This window comes from Ipomoea triloba, chromosome 6 (genome assembly GCF_003576645.1).
Source record: "Ipomoea triloba cultivar NCNSP0323 chromosome 6, ASM357664v1".
Taxonomy (NCBI): domain Eukaryota; kingdom Viridiplantae; phylum Streptophyta; class Magnoliopsida; order Solanales; family Convolvulaceae; genus Ipomoea; species Ipomoea triloba.
The window spans coordinates 15,688,157-15,698,022 of NC_044921.1; the positions used below are offsets into that span (position 1 = coordinate 15,688,157).

Consider the following 9,866-nt stretch of genomic DNA (forward strand, 5'->3'; position numbering starts at 1 on the left):
TAAGCAGAGAATGGAGACTGTGCGAGTGCAATTGGGTTTTGATAACATGTTTTCTATTGATGCTGTAGGACACAAAGGTGGTTTGGCGTTGTTGTGGTCTAACAGTGTTACTCTCCAAATTTCATCATATTCTAGTAACTTTATTGATACTATGGTCACATTAGATGTGGGAGGTCTATGTTGGCGCTTCACAGGTTTTTATGGGTTCCCTGAGAGACAAAGACGCAGGGAATCGTGGCAATTACTCAGAACATTAGCAAGTCGAAGTACTATGCCTTGGGTCATAATGGGTGACTTTAATGACCTAATGCATCAAAATGAAAAGCGCGGAAGAGCCCCTCACCCACCATGGTTGGTATCTGGATTCTGTTAAGCAGTGGCTGACAGTGGATTACAGGATTTCCCGTTTATTGGACCTCAGTTCACATGGGAACGTTCACGAGGCACGACCAACATGATTGAGGAGAAGCTAGATCGAATTCTTGTAACCGAAACCTGGCTCACTATGTTCGAAGGGGCGACTGCGAGCTCCCAGGTATGCACTTATAGTGATCATTTACCTCTGTTGCTTACACCAGTTGCTGCAGTTCATGTTACAAAACGCAAACGATTTCTATTCGACAATATGTGGTTGAGAGAGGACAAGTGTCGTGAGATTGTTGCTCAAAGCTGGGACCGAACTGTTGGGTTGGATGTTTTATCCCGTGTTGAGTGTTGTGGACAAGATATATGGAGATGGGGTAAGAACTACAACAAGGATTTTCAGCGTAAGATTGATAACTGCAAGCGAAAGATGGATTCCCTTCATTCTCGTCGAGATGCTACAGGCATGCTAGAATATGAGCACACTAAAAAAGAACTCCTTTTCCTTTTAGAGCAGCAACATCTCTTCTGGAAGCAAAGGGCGAAGGAACATTGGTATAAAGGGGGTGATTTAAACTCTAAGTTCTTCCACAATTCTGTTAAAGCAAGGAAGCGCCGTAATACGATTCGGAGGATTAAAGATGAGAACGGGGTCTGGGTTGAGAGTGAGGAGGCGGTTGGGCAGGTGATGGTTCAGTATTTTCAGAATCTGTTCGAATCTGACCAAGGAGATATGAGTGTTGTTCTTGATAATTTAACTCAGTGTATTTCAACCCAGGACAATGCTAGGCTGTTACAACCCGTGAGTATGCAGGAGGTTAAGACAGCTGTGTTCCAGATGCATCCGGATAAGTCGCCAGGACCTGATGGGTTGGGACCGGGGTTTTTTCAGCATTTTTGGGATATTGTAGGTGGAGCAGTCACCGCTTTTTGCCGAAGTTTCCTTGAGACGGCGCAGCTGCCATCGAAGGCGAATGATACTTTCATTGTTCTTATCCCAAAAAAATCAAGTCCCGAGTCAATGACTGACCTGCGACCAATTGCATTGTGCAATGTTGTGTACAAAATTGCTGCCAAAGTATGTGCAAACAGGATGAAATTATTTCTTGACAGCTTGATTTCCAGTGCACAGAGTGCTTTTGTGCCCGGGCGCCTGATAACGGATAATGTTATGCTTGCCTACAAAGTCCATCATTACCTACGACGTAAAACTCAAGGCAAAGAAGGTGTTGTAGCACTGAAGGTCGATATGAGTAAAGCCTACGACCGGGTTGAGTGGGGTTTCCTAGAGGCTGTGTTATTAAAGATGGGTTTTGATAGACGATGGGTTGACATTCTTATGGAAACTGTTCGGTCTGTCAATTACCATATTCTGTATGAGCAACGCCAAGTTGGCCCTATTATTCCTGGTAGAGGTCTGCGCCAAGGTGATCCCCTATCACCTTACTTGTTCCTATTAGTTGCTGAAGGTCTCAGTGCGTTGATTGAGAGACATATGAATATGGGTAAGTTGCATGGGATTCGTGTGTCAAGAGGAGCTCCCCCAATATCACATTTACTTTTCGCGGATGACTGTTTTCTTTTCCTTCGGGCTAATATTCAGGAAAGTGAATGCATGAAAGATATTCTTGATACATACTCTAAAGCTTCGGGACAGCAGATTAACTATGACAAATAAGCAATCTGTTTTAGTGCAAACACGCCTCAATCAGCTCGACATGAGGTAACCGAAATTCTCGGAGTGACTGAAGGGGATACCGCAGGGAAGTATTTAGGCCTTCCTTCTCTCGTTGGGAAGAAGAAGACACATATCCTGGGCTTTCTGAAGGACAAAATTCTTGCCAAGATCCGAAGCTGGAATGCCAGGTTCCTCTCGCGTGCTGGCCGAGAGGTCCTTTTAAAGAATGTTATACAAGCAATGCCGGCCTATGCGATGATGGTTTTTCTTTTGCCAATGGGGTTGTGTAAGGATATTGAGATTTTGATGAATGAATATTGGTGGACAGGCTCGGTGGGCAATGGTAAGGGACTACGGTGGAAATCTTGGGGTGGTTTAACGGCTCCAAAAGCTGCAGGAGGGATGGGCTTCAGCAAGCTAAGAGAGATGAATTTGGCTCTCTTAGGTAAACAAGCTTGGCGTTTGGTCACCAAACCGACGTCACTAGTTGCAAGAGTTTACAAAGCACGTTACTATCCTAAATGCTCTTTTTTTGATGCAGTTGAAGGAGGAAACCCGTCATATATATGGAAAGGCTTGCTAGAGGTTCAAAATGTCCTACGCTTAGGGTGTCGTCGGAGCATTGGAAACGGGCTAGACACGAAAATAGGGTCACATGCGTGGCTCCCAACCGATGAAGATCCATATGTTCATTCGCAGTTAAGTAATGACGTGAAAGAGGCACCGGTTGCGACATTATTTAATGAGCAAGGTACGGGATGGAATATAACTCATATACTGAATGTCTTTAATGAACGTGATGCAAAGTTGATTTTGAATATCCCTATTACCCTTCGTAAGCCCCCAGATTCGTGGTACTGGTATTGGGATCAGAAGGGCGATTATACTGTTAAGTCCTGTTATAGACGGATTGTTGGTATGATGCATGATGACCACCCTTGGTCGAGGTTGTGGAACTTAGATGTGCCGCCAAAAGTAAAATTATTTTGCTGGCAATTGGCCTCCTCTTATTTGCCTACCAGAGATGCATTAGCTTTTAAACACATACATTGTTCACTTATTTGCCATATGTGCAGGAGAGAAGATGAAAGTGCTTCTCACATTTTTGCTAGATGTGCTGAGGTTCTTAAAATTTGGAATGCTATTGGGCTACCAGGTACTAGTACAAACCATGGTAATAATGTTATTGAGTGGTTTTTTGGGTATCTCAATGTCTTGACTGGTGAACTACTTGCTAAATTTGTCATGGCCTGTTGGGCTATATGGTGTAGCAGGAATGATAGTGTATGGAAGGGGGTACCTTATGACATGCATGCGTTGTTGAGGAGGGCACTTACGTTTTGGTCGAATTGGCAGCAAGCAAACTCTCAGGTTTCCACTAACATGAGAGTTGTTGGTAATGATGTTTGGGTTCGGCCAGCACGAGGGACAATTGATACAACAAATAATGCTATGGGTTTGGGATGGATTCTACGTGATGATGAAGGCAATTTTTTGGCTGCAAAAAATGTTAGGATCACTGGTTCCAACACAATTAGAGAGGCTGAAGCGATTTGTTTGAGAGAGGCTTTAAGTTGGTTAAAGGATACTGGTATGGGTGCTGCAGATGTGGAGATGGATTCCCAGTTAGTTTTTCATGCTATTTCCTATACTTCTTTTTATTCTACTTTTGGTCTTTTAGTAGATGATATTAAAGAATTGGCATCGTCAATTGATGATGTTGAATTCCGTTTTGTTAAACGATCTGCGAATTGTGCCGCCCACACTGTTGCTAGGGAGGCCCTTTCTATGTCAGGTTGTGGAGAATGGTTTGACATTCCTCCTATTTTCCTTGTAAACTGTCTTTCTCGTGATTTAATGCATTAAGTTTTTATTCTCAAAAAAAAACTAAATTTAATTCTTTGAAATTTCATAAATCATTTTAGTAGACATTTTTATTTGATTTATTGTAAAAACACATGAATAATTGAGGAGAGTGGAGGTGGGTAAACGAGTGGTTGTAAGCAAAGGGGTTGTTGACTTGTTGGTGGATAAATCTTCCGATTGACTGTCCAATAAAGATCCGGCAGCTTTTGAAGGATTTTTTTTTTAAATATTTGTTTATAGTCAACAAAAATATTTTATTTTCTATTTGTTTTTCCAAATTTTTTGTTTTTATTTTGCAATTTAAAATTTAGAAAACATATAAAAAAGTTAATTACTGTATGTGAAATTATTTTGGATCCTTTTATAGACTTAATAATTAAACCAAAACATGAAGTTAAGATTTTGGGATTGACATTTTAAATATATTTTAAATTATTATAAATATGTAAATGGATATATATTACTTTCTCCCTTAAAAAAAAGAGGATATATATTACTTTTTTATTTTTAGTATTCAATAATTTTATAATTTGTCATAAACTTTATTGTGAATTGTCATAGAGGTTAAGCTTGGGAGCAATGATCCGGGATTAAACCTCACCAGCAGTAGTGTGGGAGCAACCTCTCAAAGTGAAAGAGGCTCCTTGTGTACAGTAAGTAAAAGTTTAATCTTTGTGTTCAGTTAAGTTATCATGATTTACATCGCTCAAATGCTTTATAATGTCGGGGTGAAAGGCCCTTAATATTGAAGATTCAACCTTTGAAGAACTGTGAATTGGCCAGTCAAAGATCAATTGTCAATGACGCAAGATAAAAACGTCACTAAAGATAAGCAAATCACACAAATTAATACACTTAACCTAATCCTATATAATTAAAGCAGTAAGCCATTATAATATTGTACATCGTCCTCATCCTCAAGTCATGATTACCATGATTGCAACTATAATAAATCATACATTAAATAAGCAAAAGTGCACTAAGCCCTATAATAAATAATTAACTAGATACCCATTAATTAATTCATCATATAATTATTTGAACAAAATATCTCTTTTTAAAAACAATCTCATTCACTCATTCTAAATTTTATACTTTTTACTTTTTAATATAAAACTAACCCGTCTCTAACTATGTGTTCAATCAAACAAATGCTTAACTCCGATTAAATGCAAAGTGGGTTACTGCTTAGTGTTGAAAAAAATAGCTTAAAATGACATTTTTAGTGGTCATTTTGTGATACAAATATAAGTAGGATCCACTCGATTTGGGTCGGGTCAAAATGAATTCGGATTCTTCGTAGTTAGACGAAGATATTGATATATTGTACGCTCAAAATGGATAATGGGTGAATGAGAAAATTGGTTCTCAAAGTAGATCATTTGAGATGGAAATTCAAGTGGAAAAGCTTTAAAGTAAGCTTTTGTCCCGCATTGGTAAGGGAAGTAGGTTTGCAACACTATTTATACAAGAGCATTTTTAGGCATATTGACTTGTATACCGTAAATGCTCTCTGTCGTGTATAGGGGGTGTAAATCAAATATCAAAATGAGCATGAAAATATTGGATTCCGATTATACCAAATTTTCATATCAGTTTTCCGCGGCTGAAACAGAGTTACGTTCCGTTGCAGTTCGGAAGTTGTTGGTTGTTATAGAGGTTATATTATTGGTTTTAATACAAGTTATCAATGCCATGATAAATACAGTTATTAATGTCATGATAAATATGCTATTAATTCCTCATCTCTCCTATATAATTCCAGGTTGAGCAGTATCATTTTAGAATAATAGAAAATCAAGCTTTTCACTTCGAAACTCTGCTCCTCCTTCTTTCAAGCCACATGTGTTCATCTCACGTTCTCGTTCGTCGAGTTCTAAGTTTGGGTGCTCAAACATTAGAACCGTAGTACGTTTTATCCTGTGAAACCTAGACCACAATGTTCCTAGCACCTTGGGAGGCGATAAATAAGGTTTTAAGGAGAGAGTGCAACTCGACTCGTACTTGCAACCTACCCAAAATATTCAACCTCTCGTCTTACTTATTTTTCTAGATTATATTAACCTTTTGTAGGTTTATTTTCTCTATTTTTCAGGGAATTTCAAAGAAAAATTTTCTACACTTAGATCAGACCCCTCAATAAGTGAGCATTATTCGGCAATACACACCGAAGGTAAATATGTTACCGCAGTATATTAGGAAAGAAGTAGAGCAATGGTAGTGCTATGTTCAAAGTACAATATAATATTTTTAGAACGTGTCCCCCTACTTGTTATATGGGCTTAACTTTTATACTGTACAATGGTAACATCTAAAATAATGGGCACTAACGGTCTCCTAACAAGTGTAACGACTCCCCTCCATAAATGTCAAGGCTCCTTAGTAATAGTTGTGCGCTCTCCTCCTTAACTACTCTTTGATGAGGCAGTATTGGACTCTAAGAACTATTCTACCTCTTCCTACTTCATTCTTGACCGTTATCAACTGACCGTATTAATTGTTTTGACTGCTGCGAATCGGTCCAAATGTATTTTGGGTTGGATCCAATACTTTGTCGAATTATCTTGTCACACACACAATGTGATAAGTCGGTATTGAGATCAAAAGTTCAACATATACATGGTATGATTTTACAAGATTAAAATTTGTAATTATTTAAAAATAAAATTTTAATCAATTAATATATTAATCTAACAATTTGGTTAATTGTTTCTAAACTCTTTTAAATAAATTGTGGACAGCTGAAGCATAATCTTGCATTATAAGTGTTGACATAAGAGGTTCAAAATCCTTGACCCAAGTGCTAATTATCCATTAGTTTTATGTCTCATAATTATATTACATTTTCTTTAAAAAAACTTGTGCATTTTATGACAATCTCATAATTATCTTGTCACACACACAATGTGATAAGTCGGTATTGAGATCAAAAGTTCAACATATACATGGTATGATTTTACAAGATTAAAATTTGTAATTATTTAAAAATAAAATTTTAATCAATTAATATATTAATCTAACAATTTGGTTAATTGTTTCTAAACTCTTTTAAATAAATTGTGGACAGCTGAAGCATAATCTTGCATTATAAGTGTTGACATAAGAGGTTCAAAATCCTTGACCCAAGTGCTAATTATCCATTAGTTTTATGTCTCATAATTATATTACATTTTCTTTAAAAAAACTTGTGCATTTTATGACAATCTCACACAAATTTGTATGCATTATTAAAGATGNAATTATCTTGTCACACACACAATGTGATAAGTCGGTATTGAGATCAAAAGTTCAACATATACATGGTATGATTTTACAAGATTAAAATTTGTAATTATTTAAAAATAAAATTTTAATCAATTAATATATTAATCTAACAATTTGGTTAATTGTTTCTAAACTCTTTTAAATAAATTGTGGACAGCTGAAGCATAATCTTGCATTATAAGTGTTGACATAAGAGGTTCAAAATCCTTGACCCAAGTGCTAATTATCCATTAGTTTTATGTCTCATAATTATATTACATTTTCTTTAAAAAAACTTGTGCATTTTATGACAATCTCATAATTATCTTGTCACACACACAATGTGATAAGTCGGTATTGAGATCAAAAGTTCAACATATACATGGTATGATTTTACAAGATTAAAATTTGTAATTATTTAAAAATAAAATTTTAATCAATTAATATATTAATCTAACAATTTGGTTAATTGTTTCTAAACTCTTTTAAATAAATTGTGGACAGCTGAAGCATAATCTTGCATTATAAGTGTTGACATAAGAGGTTCAAAATCCTTGACCCAAGTGCTAATTATCCATTAGTTTTATGTCTCATAATTATATTACATTTTCTTTAAAAAAACTTGTGCATTTTATGACAATCTCACACAAATTTGTATGCATTATTAAAGATGGTTAAATTGAATTATTGCATATGACACTATTTTTTTAGAATTGAATTTGTAAATGAGGTCAGAATAAACTCAAGTTACACTTGTATAAAAGCTAATAGAATTATTCTTTTTAATATATATATATAGTTATAATCAGGTGTGGCCGCGCCTTAACGTGTGGTTAATGCGGTCGCACCACAATGTATACAGATATACACCACTCAATGTTAGAAAATGCACCACACAAATATGCACCGTTTGGTACGCATCACAAAAAAAAACACACCACTAAGTATGCAAATATACACCACACAATGTTAGAAAATACACCATTAGGGGCAGGAGAGTCATAGTCATTATTTTGGGTGTGGTGTGTTTTTGGGTGTTTTTGTGTATTTTCATTGTGGTGCGTTTTCTAATATTAAGTGGTGCATTTTCTAACATTGAGTGGTGCGAACCGCACCGACCGCACGGGAAGATGGACCACATTTGAACATATATATATATATATATATATATATATATATATATATATATATATATATATATATATATAAAGAAAATTCATTGCTTACATACATAACGTATAATGTTGAAGCCAGAACAAAATGACAATTCTTAGAATCAACGGCACAATTTTTTATTCCCTTTTGCTCTTATTTTATTCAGCATTGCTTAGCTGTTTATCATGTTATTAATTTTTTTTCTAAAAAAATGTTATTGATAATTAAAAAAAAAAAAAGATTATGTTTGTCCCTTTTTCTTACATACTGCTGCTGGGTAGAAGATAAAAAAATAGATTTGGACAAACAAATGTTCTTGTTCTTGTCCTGCACGGTTGGTTTCACATGATGGTGACATGTCATTACTTGATTAGTTATAATATTATCTTGCTTAAAAACTACATTTTTAATAAATTAATTATTAATAATTTAATCTATGCCAATGATGTGCTACATTCTTTCATTTTTTTAAAAATGTATTCTTAGAGAGTCCTACTACATATATTATATATAAGTAATTTCAGTACCTAACTATTAACATGAAGACATATCATTGGTTGCAATTTTTTTCTTTTTTTGGTTACACGAAACTATTAAAATCAAGTCCATTATTTTATAAAGAGTTAATACCTAATATAGTCCTCGACTATAGTTATTTTACCTAATTTAGTCTTAAATGACTTTTTGTACTCAATTTAGTCCTCGACTTTGATGGTTTTACACAATTTAGTCATTTGTTAAAAATTCTGTTAGTTGACTGTTAGAAATACGGTTTTAATGGTAATTTCTCATCCTTCATCCAATTTGGAATGATTCATTCTTCTTCTCCTTATTAATATCCACATAGAAATACAAATTTTTGTACCAAATCAACTTCAACCATAAATAAATAAATACATAGTAAATAAATATTTGGATACAAAGATTTATATTTTTGAGTGGATCTTAATAGGGGGAAGAAGAAGGAATCATCCCAAATGGGATGAAGGGTGAGAAATTACTATTAGGACCATATTTTTAACCGTACCGTCCACTAACAGAATTTTTAACAAATGACTAAATTGACTAAAACATCAAAGTTGAGGACTAAATCAAGCACAAAAAATCATTTAGGACTAAATTGAGTAAAATCACTGTAGTCAAGACTATATTGAGTGTTAACCCATTTTATAAATAAAATACGAAAGCTGAAGAGATAAGAGTTATAAAGAATAAACATAAGATATTACTAAAATAAGCATTTACTAAGTAAAATCCTACAAAGTTTAACAATTATGTTGCTTTAGAAACTAAAATTGTAAAAAAATATTGCAACAACAAAAAAGTTAGGAATTGAACCAAAATGACTAATAGAAAATAATTTATTTTTAAAAATTATCTGTCTCTTTTCTTTCTCTTCAATTTTTTTTAATAAATATTTTCTATTCGATCACCCAATGAAGAACACGTGAACGACTATTATTTCCTATAAGAACATTTAGAATTTTCCATCCTCACATATATATATATATATATATATATATATATATATATATATATATATATATATATATATATATAT

General features: G+C 34.5%; 1 protein-coding gene across 1 annotated transcript in view; it reads right to left on the reverse strand.

Moving 5' to 3' along the window:
• The window catches only part of LOC116022221 (farnesyl pyrophosphate synthase 1-like), a 462,332-nt gene that overhangs the window by 426,620 nt on the left and 25,846 nt on the right, over window positions 1–9,866 (reverse strand). The gene's annotated exons all lie outside the window — the stretch shown is intronic.